General features: G+C 48.5%; 1 pseudogene across 1 annotated transcript in view; it reads left to right on the plus strand.

The window, feature by feature from the left end:
• Positions 1 to 15,802, plus strand: part of LOC146866929 (lysine-specific demethylase 5B-like) — a 545,361-nt pseudogene that overhangs the window by 110,055 nt on the left and 419,504 nt on the right. The window contains exon 5 of the transcript XR_014966708.1: positions 2,154 to 2,509. The product of XR_014966708.1 is annotated as a lysine-specific demethylase 5B-like (transcript). The remainder of the gene's footprint in view (positions 1 to 2,153; positions 2,510 to 15,802) is intronic.

Here is a 15,802-nt window from a genome sequence, read left to right on the forward strand (position 1 = left end):
CCTTACAGGGGCAGTTGCTGGGTCTTATGACCTCATGAAGAGAACGCTGATTGAGGGCTTTGGACTCACAACTGAGGAATACAGAACTAGATTCAGAGGGACCCACACACCCCACAACCAATCCTGGATTGACTTTGTTGACTACTCAGTTAAAAGACTAGGTGGTTAGTTAACTGGACATAATGTGCATGATTTCAATGGACTTTACAATTTGTTTATGAAAGAACAAATTTTAAGTAATTGTACTAAGCAAAAGTTACATAAGCTTTTGGTAGACCTAGGTCTAATTTCTCCCCAAGAATTGCGAAAGAAGGCAGACCACTAGGTCAAGACAAGGGTGCCAAAAACAGCCACTGGGGGTGACCAAAAGAAAGGGGTTACAAAACCTCCCCAGGGGAAAGGTGGTGAGAATCCCCCAGATACAAATCCTGAGTCTTCAAAAGGGCCCCAAAAATCTGTACAGGGGAGTGGGACCTAAATCTCTTCCAAGTCCAACAATAGGTACAGGGGAAAGAACTTTGATCCCTTAAAGACCTGGTGTAACAACTGTAAGAAGTTAGGACACTTAACTGGAGATGCTACTTGTCCTAACAAGACACCCCCTACTCCACCTACAGCTACTGCTGGTGTAGCCATTCTCCAGATGGGATCAGCAGTGTGCCTCGATCAAATCTGTTTGCACACTGAAGCAGTTCTAGTCACAGAGGGGGAAGTTGAGTGTGACACTTTAGCTGTATGGCCACCCAACTTAAAGAATGATTTGCAATGCCCTTGGATCAATGGGAATAGAATAGAAGCACTGGGGGATACAGGTGCCAGTGTCACTATGGTGAGAGATATACTGGTTTCCCCAGAGCAATACCTGAATGGGAAACTTAGCTAGTCACCAATGCTGACAGTGTTATTGCTAACCATGCCGTGGCTATGGTGACATTAGACTGGAGGCTGGTTACTGGCCCGAAACAGGTAGTGGTCTCTCCAAAGCTTCTAGCTGCATGTCTGCTTGGTAATGACCTGGAAACCTCAGCATGGGCTGAGGTAGAACTTAAAACCCATGCAGCAGTGCTGGACATCACTGAGATTGTGTGTCAAGACTAGAGAGCACAGAGCCGAAAGCAGGGTGAAAAAAGTGTTGGACCCTGAAAGTATGGCCCAACCTTCCAAGAGGAAAGGTAAGAAGACCTGTCCTCTATGATCAGTCACAATTGATCCTTTTCTGCAGGTCCAGAATGGCTCTACATAAATGGACGTCATAGCTCATAAATATTGTGCATACAGCACATCACTTGCCTGGAGAGGGAAATTCTTGCAGACACACTAATCAAACAGACATGCCTCGCGAGCGTTAGTTAAAGCAAACATTACTTACAGGTGTCTTCAGTCCATCAGGTGCACATTATTCCACCATCCAGTGGCTGTGTTTGGAGTTGTTCGCTATTCTCATTTTCTTTTCTTTTGAGTGTCAACCAGTGGTGTGCAGAGCCAGCCCCCTAACATGTCGAAGGTAAGCCCAAAATTTTCCCCAATGCATAAATGCCAACTTCAGATTTGTTTTTCCACTTTTGCTTTCATGAGCAAGGTTCAGAGCTCAACATTTTTTATTTCAAAATGCTGGTTTATGTTCCAGGATCGCACTCTGGCATGCCTATTCACAGGTCAATAAAAATGTTCTATTTTGAAACTTAAAATTGCAAGTGACATTTATTCTATGGCTTATTTTGCTGTTGCATATAAACATTGCTGCAGACATAATCTACTGCACCCTACAGATCTGCAGCATATCACTCTTTTGTTGATTGAATGTGATTCTCCTGGGATATGAAAATTGTCTATATTTTATAGACTTGAAGTAATCACATCTCCCATAATGCAAGTTTGTATGATATCCAGTGCCATTGGCCTTGTGGTGCTGGTGACTCCCAGGGTTCTCAAAAAAAGTTAATTGTTCAATTGTATCAAGGAAAACTGTAATGCTTTGACTGATTAATTTCTACACTGAAACTTAATTTTTGCAGAAAAGCAACCTTTTGTTTTAAAAGATAAAAAAATATAAGATTCATAATCAGTCCATTATTTCCTTTGTAGTATTTTTTTTCTTGATCCTATGAATGTACACCGTATCTGCACTTACTAAATTCATTTCTTGATTTTAGGAACATCTGACCAGAGTTGAAGATTTCCTACAACAGAGCCAAAGACTCCTCTATGAGGAGAAGCCCAATGTCTCTGAGCTACAAGAACTACTGGATGTCAGCTTTGAGTTTGATATAGAACTTCCGCAGATCGGGGAGTTGCGCGAGAGGCTCGAGCAGGTTCGATGGTTACAAAATGTAAATCAGGCATGCAGCAATTCGAACACCCTGACCTTGGATGATATGAGACGACTCATAGACTTAGGAGTTGGTTTGGCTCCTCATGTTACAGTGGAGAAAGCAATGGCGAGGTTGCAAGAACTGCTGACAGTATCTGAACACTGGGATGATAAGGCCCGAAGCCTCATCAAGGCCAGGTAAACAATTCTGACTGCTGTCAGTGTCAATATATATAGTACCCAATGCTCTCAAATGTTGAATGTGACTGTGCTAATAGTGGGAGAAATATTGTATCACCCCATATTCTGACCTTGTCTGCATCGCCATGGTCTCTCGTGCTCAAAATGAATTTCTGATAAGCCTAAGCACTGGGTATGGGCCTCTAATCTGCATTAGCCCCTGCAAGTTTTCTTAAATGCACCTCTCCACAGAAAACAGTTTGTACCCTCTTTTTGTACACTGGAACAACATGTTCATGTGGTGGGGGCTTGGTTTTGAGCTGGTTATGTGCGTAGTTTGATCATCTTTACCACTGAAAAGATGTTGTTATGTTTCAAGATGTAATTGGAATTTTGCAAAAGCCAGGAAATTTCTTTTAAATTGGAGACAAAATGACCTCTAAGTTTCTCTAACTAAAACATCGGCATTGTAGGATTCATTCTCACTGATAAACATTAAAGTAGAATAGTCCTGCTTATGTGTGGGGACACCTGAAAATAAACTTACACACACACACTCCCTGCATGTATCGCTGTGGATGCACATGCTTACCGTACCTTTGCCATCTATTGTGTGGCTCGTACGTTTGCAAGTTACTTTCTCTCAAGTCACAAGGTGTGGTGTGACTCCTCCTCTTCGAGTAACATGAGCACTGACTCGATGTTGGGTAGTTTTTCCGACTTCGGGTGGCAGTAGGAGTGGCTCCCCACTGGCTAGTAGCCAACTCAGTTGCAATTCTCGCCCTCTATCATAGGACACAATGGGAGGAGAAAGGAGGCATCCTCAAAAACCTCCTGAAGCAAGTTTGAAAAAGATGGTGAAGAGCCAGTGTAGGAAAGTGGCCCTTTTGGCACGGTTAACCCGCGCTTTTCCCTGACTGATGCATATTTGACTGAATGTGCACTGGGTTCCTGCTAAGCAGGTTCCCAGTGCTGTGTTCTTTCCCAAAACTGTACCATTGTTTCCACGATTGTTGCACCTCTGGCCCACATAAGTCCCTTGTAAAAGGTACCTGTGGTACCAAGGGCATTGTGACCAATGAGGGTCTCTAAGGGCTGCAGCATGTATTGTGCCATCCTAAGAGACCCCTCACAAAACACAAGCATACTGCCACTGCAGCCTGCGTGTTTTGGTGCAGATAAAGTTAAGAGTCGACCCGGCACACATCTGTGTGTCAGGCCTACCTTCACTGCAACAGGCATACGTAAGTCACCCCTACAGCATGCCTTACAGCCCTAAGGGAGGGTGCACTATAATTCATGTGAGGGCAACGGCATGAGCAGATACTCCCCCCTACAGTGTCTTAAGTCCATTCTTAGACCTAATAGCACAGTGAAGCCATCCTGAGTACATGGGCTAGGAGCTTGTCACTACGAATGCCACAGCTCCATGATGACTTCACCGAATTCCAGGATGTTTGGTAACAAACATTACAGATTAATGAGCCTACACTGATGCCAGTGTTGGATTCATTGATAAATGCACTCAGAGGGCACCTCAGAGGTGCTTTCTTAAAGACTGCCAAACCACTAGTGTGTGTCTGACTGGTCTGCACCAGCCTTCCATCTTGTAGGAAGCTGACTCTCAATATACTATACCAGTAGGAGGTATAGTGTGCACAGAGTTCAGGGAGTCCCAAAAGGTGTGTGTGATAATCATAATCAGAAGTCCGTTAGCTGAGGTGTATATTCTATAGATGGTTTATTTAAGCTTAGTTACAAGGTATGTTCCAGGTAAGTCGATAATAGCCCCACCAGGAGCAGCCTCCTTGCTGCTCAGCCTGCACACTCCAACTGGCACTCAGCACATCACCAGGCCCCCATGCATTTTATGACCTCACCAAGCATTCAGCACTCATCCTGGGTGAGCAGTAGGGAAGGTGTAGCTAAGGAAAAGGAATGCAATCGTTAACTCACAACATATCCCCTTTCCTTAGGGAAACCATTGACAGAATTAATGTAAATAAATGGAAAACATGCATATGACCCAAAAGGAAGAAAATGGAAGATAGAACTACATTGTCAAATCAATAAATACATTAAATTCACAAATAATTGATTAAACATTCTTAATGTATACATGTATGGAACATTCTTAATGTATAACTGTAGGAAAGTGGCTCTGTATATACTGTTCCCAAATAGGTACAGTGTGTACAGAGTCCACAGCCCCCAGAGGTTTGGCAGAGGCTAAAGTTCGATATAACCTTACTCTCTAAAGTGGTAGCTTGGTCGAGCAGTAAGGCAGTATCAGAGGACAGTGTAAAGCATTTGTTGTACACACTCAGTCAGTAAATGGTCTTACACACTCAAGAACTGAACTCTAGGCCAATGGTTTGTATATAAAAATATACGGTTTTATTTTAGAACCAACAATAGGTATCAAAATATACTTTCTCAGAATGAGATGCTTTAGTTAAATACTTTGCAAGAGGCAATTGACTTTTGAATGCAATAGTTAGTTTGTTGCAAAAGGCAACACAATTTCAAACACAATAATACATTGAGCTCAATGTGAATTTTAAGTTATTTGCAATAGATTCATTTCAGGATTACTTTTCTAACTCCAGGACTGGATCCTAGATTCAGTCCTGGGACAGGTCTTGGAAACAAGTGAGTAAATTCGTTTTAGTTACTGTTGTGATTTTTAGGCAATATTTTGCTATTTTGAAAGTTGAAACTTAGAAGAAATTTCATAGAAAAAGTCAATGATTCCCTATGGGAGAAAATTCAAGTTACAGGTAAAGTATGTTCTTGCTACTTTTGTAATCCAGGGCTGGGCTCCTAGGCTCAGTACTGGGACCTCTATCTAAAACAGGTAAGTAATTACGTTTTGACAGTGGGTACGATTTTTAAAGAGCATTTGTAGTTTGCAAAAATCGACACTTGGAAGAAATTTCACAGAAAAACAGTCAGTGATTTCCTATGGAAGAAAATTGGGTTAGTGGTAAGTACGGTTGTGAGTACTTTTCAGGGTCAGTGCTCGACACCAAGATCCAGCACTGGGATCTCTCCTAATAGCAGGTGAGTATTTCTGTTTTCGTTACTCGGGTGATTTTAGGGGAATATTTTAAGTTTTAGAAACTCCACACAGAAGAAATTTCAGAAGAAACCAGTCAATGTTACCCTATGGAAGAAATTTGGGTTATCGGCTTTTGGGTAAGTACTCGACTGGCAGAGTTAAGGTTCTGGACACAGACTCAGGGGTCTCCTAGGGTCAGGTTGGTACAGTTGTTACACCCTCAGCGGCACTGGGGCGGCCGGGTGCAGAGTGAGATAGGCCCAATGTTATCCTATTGGAGGCAGGGGAGACTTGGTTGGTGGCTGTGGGAGCTGGGCTCCTGGTCACTTGCTCAGGGCAAATGGGGAAGTAGGTAGGTGTAGAAGTTACACGGCCAGGGCCACTCGGGCGGCTGGGTGCAGGGTGCTTTTGAGCCTTCGGGCGCTCAATGGATTTCAATGGGAAAGCTCCAGGACGAACAAAGGCTGCAAGCTCTGGGACGAAGATTCTTCAGGTGCCACCACCACTTCGAGAGGTAAGTTGAGTAGTTGGAGGATAGGTAAGTACCCAGGAGTCGGGCACAAGGGGCCGCAGGGTGCAGGGGTGCCTTTTGGTGTCGGGAAATCTTACCCTCTGTTGATCGCGGTTGGGGGGGTCCCTGGTTCTGAGACTGCAGTCGTCGTCAGGAGCATCGAGGTGAGTGCTTGGGTGCCAGATTCAGGGTCACAGTCGCTGGGGGGACGCGGTTCGGAGCTGATGCCAGGGGTTAGAAACTTGCTTTGAGCAGAGCCACTGCTCATGGGAGTCCCAGTTGCTCACAGTTACAAGTTAGCCAGGTCCTCCGGGGTTTGTGAGGTTGCTGGCCACAAGAGGTGCCGGGATTTAGCAGGTTCGAGGGTCGACAGGCCGGTAGGGCTGGGGCCAAAGCAGTTGGTGTCTTCCTCTTCTTAGCAGCTGCACGGCAGGTCTTCTTTCTTCTTGCTCTTCTTTGCTTTTTCGGAATCTGGAATCTGGAGAAGGAAGGTTCAGGTTGCCTCTAAATAATAGATTTAGGGGCATTACAGGTAGGTAAAGGTCAGGGACCAGTGGATCCCTGCCCTGGGGTGGGTACACCCCCTATCCTGCCACTCTCCTGTAGGAGGGGGGCAGTAGCCTAGTCCTGATTGGGCAGGGCCTCCAATCTTCAAGATGGCGAGCGCCCGGAGATCTGCTTCACCTCGCCTCCCCCACCTGAAGGGTGGGGTTGGCAGGTTGGCACATCCCCTGTCCTTACTTGGGGTTTCCGGCCAGTCTTCCCGCCAGAGTGGGGGTCAGAACCGATGGGGGCCAGTTTGCTGGGTACAGCAAGTGGCCTGGAGAAGCTCACAGAGGCAGCATGCCTTTGAAGCTTCCCCCTGCCCATCCTGGGGGAGGAGACCTAGCACCTTACCCAGAATGTGCATTGTTGCAGGCCCAGGAGAGCGGGGGGCTGTGTGGCAGCCTAGGCAGCCTCCCAGACCGGATTGTAGGTTAGGTCTCAGAGGGCATCTCTATGTAGTGCTTTGTACATTAAATCCCACACTGGCATCAGTGCAGGTTTAATGTGCTGAGAAGTTTGATACCAAACTTCAGTCTTCAGTGTTACCATTATGGTGCTGTGAAGCTCTCAGCACCATATACTCTTAAATGGCAGCACTGCACTTACAGTGCCCAGGAATGGACCTGGGTACTGTAGGGGCACAGGACTCATGCTCCTGTGCCCACACCACTGGCATAGGGCACCCAGCTAGAGTGGTGGCTGATGTATGCCAGGGCAGTGTAGGTTGTGGGCATGGCACACACAGGGATGTGTGCCATGTTGACTCTTTGTTTTGCCTTGTACCCAGACACTCAGCCTGCGAGGGCAGTGTGGTTGTGTTAGGGTACAGGGTCTCTAAGGGTGGCAGAATAAGTGCTGCAGCCCTTAGGGGCCTTCCCTGGTCACAAGGCCCTGGGTACCTAGGGTACCATTTACCAGGGTGTGATAAGTGGCCAGGGTTTGCCAAATTGGGTTTTAGGTTTCAGCATAGATTTTAGGGAAGGGACATAGGCCCTGGGCACCTGATTGGCAGGAGCCCAGGGCACACTCAGTCAAAGTACATACAGCAATTCAGCAAAAAGCGGGGGAATACCATGCAAGAAAGATGGCACTTTCTCACAACTACTGATGCACTTTGACTTGATATGCACTGGGTCCCTGCCAATCAGGTTCCCAGGGCCTGTGTTCTTTCCCCAAACCTAACCCAACTGGCAGCTCTGGCCACAGGTCAGCCCCTGGTAAATGGTAGCACAGGTACCCAGAGCACTGTGACCAGGGAAGGCCTCTAAGGGATGCAGCACTTTATGTGCCACCCTTAGAGGCCCGGTACCTTTCCACATACACACTGCTTTTGCAGGCTGCGTGTTTTAGTGCAGAGCAAAGCGCAGCTGCTAAGAAGAGGAAGACACCAACTGCTTTGGCCCCAGCCCTACCGGCCTGTCGACCCTCGAACCTGCTAAATCCCGGCACCTCTTGTGGCCAGCAACCTCACAAACCCCGGAGGACCTGGCTAACTTGTAACTGTGAGCAACTGGGACTCCCATGAGCAGTGGCTCTGCTCAAAGCAAGTTTCTAACCCCTGGCATCAGCTCCGAACCGCGTCCCCCCAGCGACTGTGACCCTGAATCTGGCACCCAAGCACTCACCTCGATGCTCCTGACGACGACTGCAGTCTCAGAACCAGGGACCCCCCCAACCGCGATCAACAGAGGGTAAGATTTCCCGACACCAAAAGGCACCCCTGCACCCTGCGGCCCCTTGTGCCCGACTCCTGGGTACTTACCTATCCTCCAACTACTCAACTTACCTCTCGAAGTGGTGGTGGCACCTGAAGAATCTTCGTCCCAGAGCTTGCAGCCTTTGTTCGTCCTGGAGCTTTCCCATTGAAATCCATTGAGCGCCCGAAGGCTCAAAAGCACCCTGCACCCAGCCGCCCGAGTGGCCCTGGCCGTGTAACTTCTACACCTACCTACTTCCCCATTTGCCCTGAGCAAGTGACCAGGAGCCCAGCTCCCACAGCCACCAACCAAGTCTCCCCTGCCTCCAATAGGATAACATTGGGCCTATCTCACTCTGCACCCGGCCGCCCCAGTGCCGCTGAGGGTGTAACAACTGTACCAACCTGACCCTAGGAGACCCTGTTTTAGTGCAGAGCAAAGCGCAGAGTCGACATGGCACACAGCCATGTGTGCCATGCCTACAACCCACTGCCCTGGCATAGATAAGTCCCCCCTCTAGCTTGGTGCCCTGTACCAGTGGTGAGGGTACAGGTGCATGAGCCCTGTACCCCTACAGTGTCTAGGTCCATTCTTAGACATTGTAAGTGCAGTGCTGCCATTAAGAGTATATGGTGCTGGAAGCTTGTCATTACGAACTCCGCAGCACCACAATGGCTACACTGAAAACTGAGAAGTTTGGTATCCAACTTCTCAGCACATTAAACCCACACTGATGCCAGTGTGGGATTTAATGAAAAATGCACACAGAGGACATCTTAGAGATGCCCCCTGAAAAACATCCTGTCTCTGGTGGGTTCCCTGACTAGTACACACCAGCCTGCCACCACGAGACATGTTTCTTGACCCCTAGGGTGGGAGCCTTCGCTCCCTGAGTCCAGAAACAAAGCCTGTCCTGGACGGAGGTGTTCACACCTTTCCCAGTCCAGGAAGAGCCATCTGTGGCAGGGGAGCTTCAAAGGCCTGGCAGCCTTTGTAATGCGACCCCCAGCCTCTCCTGCTAGCAGGAGCAGGCCCCCTTCCTGTCTCCCCTCCTTTTCGGCGGGAAGACAGGTGGTAAAAACTAGCCAGCCCAGAAGGTGTGCCCACCTCTGCCAACTCCATCCAACAGGTGGGGGAGGCGAGGTGAAGCACAACTCTCAGTCCCCGCCATCTTGCAGATGGGGGGACCCAGCCAACCAGGGAAATGCTTATGCCCCCCTCCCACTGGAGGTTGGCACAATCCCCACCCCAGGGAAGGGACCCATTGGTCCCTGCCCTTTACCTACCTGTAATGCCCCTAAATCTAGTGTTTAGGGGCACCCCTGAAACTTGCTTCCTCAGACAAGAACCTGCAAAAAGAAAAAGAGCAGGACCGAACAGCCGTTGCGAACAAGAGGAGGCCGCCCACTGACTTGGCCCCAGCCCTACCGGCCTGTCCACACCTCAAACCTGCTCCAGCGAAATACCGGTGTGTCCTGCAGCCAGCAATCTCTAGAAACCCGGAGGACCTGCCTGCCTTCAATTCCAAAGATTCTGTCTCCCGTGAACACCGGATTTGTTCAAACACCAGTCTCCAGCTCCGCAAGCATCTGCGAGTGTGCACCACTCTGCACCCTACACCCACGACCCGAGTTAGAGTGGCCCAACACCAAGAGGAGGTCTCCCTGGCGATCCTGACACCTGCAGCCTCAAACCGGAAGGTCCCCCCAACCGCGACCAGCAGCTGGTAAGAAGATCCGACCCTAAAAGGCACCCCTGCACCCGATGCCCCACGGTTTTGGGTGGCCCAACCGACGGTACCTAACCAACCCCCAAGATCCCAACTTACCTCTCCAAGTGGTGGTCGCACCCAGAAGAACTCGTCCCCGAGCCTGCAGTGCTTTTGCAAACTGGAGACCCTCCATTGAAAGCTAGAGGGCACCCGACGCCAAAACAGCACTCTGCACCCGGCTGCCCCTGTGCCCCTGAGGGTGCATTTTTTGTGCTGGCCTAAACCCCCATTTATCCTGAGCTTAAGTCAAGGAGCTTTACTCCCACAACCTAGTGGCCTGCTCGTCAGCAGCCACCAATCGGAGGCCCTTTATCCCCCATTGGATAACAGTGGGCCTCAGCAGTCTGCACCCGGCCACTCTAGTGCCGCTGAGGGTGTAACAAGAGTGCATCCTTGACCCTGGGGGATCCCTGAGGTTAAACCCAGAGCACCAACCACCACAACAAAGTACTGACCTTTAAACCGATAACACTATTTTCCTCCTTAGGATAACATTGACTTTTTTTCTATGAACGTTTCTAAGTGTGGAGTTGGAAAACCTAAAGAAACTCTTTTAAATTGTACTAACTAACCAAAAGGATTTTACTTACCTGTTTACAGGAAATGTCCCAGTGTAGTATCCAGGTATACTACACTGTGTAAGAATATGTCTCTGATAAAGCCTTACTGCTCGACCACACTACCACAAATAGAGTGAGGTGCTATCTACTTCTGCCTACCTTTTGGGTTCCACTGGACGCTATGCACACTATACCTAACTTTGGTTTAGTATATAGAGAGCCAGCTTCCTACAAAAGGGTGCTTAAGGTAAAATTGTCAAACCTTCTAACTCAAGCTAAATGGTTTGCGGATCTCATATCTGATCAAGACATCTAGCCGCAGATTCCTTCTCTTCTAATTCTCCCCAGGCGCCAGACTGGTTCTGGTAATTTTTACAGTAGTACCGCTGTGCGTCAGTAGCGGGTGTCTAGCGACTGCGTTCCCTGGATGTGACGTCGACTGACTCGATATAAGCCCTTCCCTGACGTCAGTTTTTTCTTTTCCGCGCTTAAAACGCGGATCCGATCAGTGGTTCCTCAGGTCTTTTTTTGGCCTACCTAGACTGTTTCTTCAAACTAAACAGTGTGCCTTTAAACAACTTTTCATGTCCTCGGGGTTCAGGCCTTGTAGCACAGATATCTGCCACGGATCCTCACTTTGTATATGGTTCCTGGGGGAGTACTCTGACTCAGAGGAGTGCGACTCTTGTCGTCAACTTCATCCAAAGGCACTAAGGGAACATCGAGGGAAGCTCCTAGCGGTGTGAATGTCAGTCTTCCAAGATTTCCCCTCGACCTCTGTCCCCCTCGCGCTCCACAAACCGCCTGCGGGTCCGATCCAGAAGCCGTTCCTGTGGGCGTCCTTATCCATCGGCGTCCCAAGGTAAATCTCGACGCAGGCGTTTGAAGTTGCAGAGGTTCCTGACTTCGCCACATAAAGCCTTTTGGGTCTTCACCTTCCCTTGGAGCGTCCTTGGACCCTAAGGTGATGCACAATGCTGTGCCTTTGTACACACCGGCGCGTTCGTCGTCTGCTTCAGTTCAGATTCCAAATCGGCTTATACGCCTGTGCACAACCCTTGGGGGTTACCACCTTCGTGGCCTGGCTCAGACGACGGTGTCAGGTTCTGATCTACTGATGACAGCGCCCTTACTGCTCCACCACTACCCCTCTCCGACTCAGACGCATTTGCTCTTCGGCGCCAGACTGTGTCTGATGCGGCGCCGGTGGAGCCACCTGTGTCACTCTTTTCCTCGGCTCTCTGTAGTCCTCCCTCCTGTTTTTCCTTCTGAGGAACACAGTTATGGAGAGGGTTTAGAGTTTCACCATCCCATCTCTGACACGGTTCAACCTCTTATGGAGTCTAGCTGGTGGTTTGGGTTGGGTTGGGTGAAGCTAACGGCTTGGAGTCTTCTCCTCTCTGGGGGATATGCTCAGACGAGTTCTGTCATTTTGGATGTGGCGCTTCCTTCTGTGGAATTGACGACAGATCCATTACTTGGCGTCCTGCATCAAGGCCAATCGGGAGTAGAGCTGATGCTTCCTCATAGTGAGGCTCTTTTTGATATTCTGTTGAGGGCTTGGGCTGAAACAGGGACCCTTGTGGATCGCTTTATTTCCCACAGACACTGTCCGGCCCCTGGTGACCCGACATGTCTCCTCGGACATCCACCTCCTCATAGTTTTGGGGTACAGCCTGCTTTGGCTGCCCAAAATGTTGATATTTGTTTACCCCCTGCTGTCCCACTAGAAAGTGGCCAGAAGTCTAGACACTTGTGGCAGGCATATTTTCTCCTTCACCAGTTCTGCACTGCGGACCCTCAATACTACTTGTGTCCACGGACTCTTCTCCCATATATTGTGGGACTCATTGGAACGCCTGCTGCCCTTCCTTCTAGAAGAGACCCAGAACAATCTTCTTCAGTTAGTACGGGATGGGCAACAAGCCGCTAAACTGATCATTTGCTGTGGTATGGATACCACTGATTCTGGAGGTTGAGCTATGAACTCTTCAGGAGATCTACGTCGGAATACCTTGTTGCACACACCTGGGTTTTCGGAGGCGGTTCAAGCCACCTTAATTTATTTACCTGTTGATGTGCATGTGTATTTGGTGCACATGCCGACTCTGCTATGCAGTTATTTTGAGATAGTCCGGTTGGAGCAGATTCTTAACTCTGCTGTCTGTTATCCTAGTACTCTTGTGGTGCGTTAGTTTGGGGAAAGATCCCTTTTTCTTTCACATATGAGCAATCACAGGACGGAGCTCATTGACTTTGCTTTTCAAACCTCTCCGCCCTCCTTTTCCAGGGTGACACCCGGTGAGGTGTTCCTCCTTGCTGCAGGCACTTTTATTCTTCTTATACTGTCGGTGACAGTTGAAGTGTCCAGTTATCTCAGGTGGATGTTATTTTGTGACCTTTTGTGCGCCTGTTCTTAAAGGTTCTTTCTGAAGGTAGTTTTTCTACCTGAGTACTTGTTCTACAGAGGGTATTTTGCTTGCGTTGTGCAGATGCGCTCGTTCCCTGTTCTACGGGGGCCATCCTCGGTATGCCTTATAGGCATTTTGGGATCTACTTCTGATGCTTAGTATCCCTTATAGGGACTTCAGTTTATCTGTCTCTGAACAAGAAGTGCATGTGAGTTCCAGTGTACACTAGGGGTAGCTCCTATATCCATGGGGCATTTCTTCCATTTAGTTGCATCCTTCTTCCCATATAAGAGGTAATGGAACGAGTGACAAGATCCTTGGACTGGATAGATTTTTAGTTCTGGCCTAAGACCTTTATTAGTGCATTGGCACTTCTTGTTCTGTGTTTACTAGGCATTGGCAAGGTTTTCTGCCAATGTTCTTTCAAGTTCTGTGTTAGGCTATAACTCTATTGCATTGGTTCATATTCCGCCACTGCCCCCAGGGTTACCTTGGTCCTGTGCCATCGACCTTGCTGCCTTTTTTCTGCTTCATCCCTGGAGTGGATGTTACTCGTAGCATTCTGGTGTGCCTTGTACCCTTTTTAGGTCGAGCCTAGCGTTTCAGCGCATGCGCTGCTCGCTCTGCGAGGCATGCCGTAGTAGGGTATGTTTCAGAAGTGGAGTGGAAGCCCCGCCCATATTTTTAATTTGCTGGTGGCATTGTCTTTGGCAAACGCTGGCTTCCCTTTTGTTATTATGCTTGTTAGTCCCTCCCGAGTACCACCCTGTCTCCTGTTGTTACCTCCCATGAGGACTGGCTCTTTTACTAGTGCCCTAACTCTGGAGCTTTCATTAGCAATCCAGAGAACTACTTACTTTATTATTGTACACAGCACTTACAGGACAGCAATGGCTGCTGCTTCGTAAGACACTTTGCACTCGTATTTCTCCGAGAAGGAACTTCAGCGCTACTGATGGCTGCTTGCATTTCTCCGAGATGCTGTTTATTTATTTTTAATAAAGAGAACTGAGCAGGAGATAATAATTACTGCCTACATCAAGGCTCGAACCCTGTTCTCCTGCTCCAAAGTCAGCAGCCTTGGATGGTAAACCACCTCCTCAGTTAAAGGAATTATTTTGTTTTTTTTAGGCGGTTTATCGTGGTGTTCGAGGCATATGAGCTGTAGATAGTATACTTGCTCATAGATCGCCATCTGGTGTTGGGCTCGGATGTTTGCAGTTTGTGTTTGTCTTGGAAGAAGTCTTTGTAGTCACGAGGTACGTGACTCCTCCTTAGGACAATAGTGCGCATGGGCATCGACTCCATCTCCAGAATGTTTTTTTCTGCCAAAGGATTGGGATGTAACTTAATGCGCTCCGGGTCGGTTTCGAACCCCCATTTGACGCGCAATCCCTCTCCACTCGACAGTATTGTCTCGATCACATTTCCTTTTCGACGCGCATCTTTAAAAACAAACACCTCGATCTTGAACACGGGCCGTTGGGCCTATCCGCGCCAACCATGCCTGCTGTCAATGGAAAGGACTCCTTTAAAAAAATGCCCCGGGTGTGGTGCTAAGTTTCCACACACGGACTTGCATGAGGTTTGTAATCTCTGCCTCTCTCCGGAGCACGAAGACAAACTGCGAGGCCTGTGCATCGTTCAGGTCGAAGAAAACCATCCGTGATCGTCGGGCTCGATGTCACGAAATGTCTTGTGGAAGAAGCTTGATTCCAGACATCTTCGGAGCAGATCCCAATGTCCAGCTGGAGCAACAAGGTAATGAAAAAGACGTCTCCAAGGCCGATGTCGAAGAGGAGACCATCACCCCGGCTTAGCGGTCCATAAGTACCGAAACCCCTCTCCCAAAACCCAAACCTAAGGCTCCAGTAACACCCTCGCCCTCTGGTAGACACCGGCAACATGGCTCAGAAGTCCCGCCCTCGGGCCCGGCTATGAAACCTAAAGATAAGCCTTCCGGCTCGGGCTCGAGCCAGCCCCCTTCCAGTGCCGAAAAGTCACCTTCGGCACCGAAGCACAAGACCAAAGATGTGCCACGCCCGTCTTAGTCGGCACCGAAGACAGCCTCGATGCCGAAGTCCTCGGCATCGAAACAGACCAAGGACAAACAGTCGGAACTGAAAAAATCTTCGGACCCAAAAAAGTTGTCGGCACTGAAAACTCTCTGAGCCACAAACTCCTATAACAAAACATAAGGAGTCCAAGCCCCACAGAAGACCTCAGACACTCGGTCCAAAGAACATTCGGACCCAAAATCTTCGGCACCAAAAAAATACATTTTACCCACAGTCTGTACCAGAGTTTTCAGATCCAAACCCAAAACTCTTTTTATTGATCCACAGACAGGCAAAGTAGTTGCCAAGCCTCCAAAAAAGAGGCAACTGGACCCTTCTGAAGAACCTGAAATACCCTTAAAACGAAAGGAGATCAGTACTAACACTTCTCCAGCTGATCCAAATCTCTTAATTTCTCCACCACACTCCCCACAACATACTGTTCGAGGCATATGAGCTGCAGATTATACACTGTGCAAGATCGCCATCTGGTGTTGGGCCCGGATGTTTGCAGTTTGTTTTTCCTCTTGGAAAGTCTTTGGAAGTCACAAGGTTGGTGACTCCTCCTTTGGTTCGTATTGCGCATGGGCTTCGGCTCCATCCTCAGATTGTTTTTTTCCGCCATCGGGCTCGGATGTAATACTTCGCGCTCCGGTTCCGAACTTTTCCAGTTCAACGATCGACGCAAAAATCCTTG

Source organism: Triturus cristatus, chromosome 1_2 (assembly GCF_964204655.1).
Source record: "Triturus cristatus chromosome 1_2, aTriCri1.1, whole genome shotgun sequence".
NCBI lineage: Eukaryota > Metazoa > Chordata > Amphibia > Caudata > Salamandridae > Triturus > Triturus cristatus.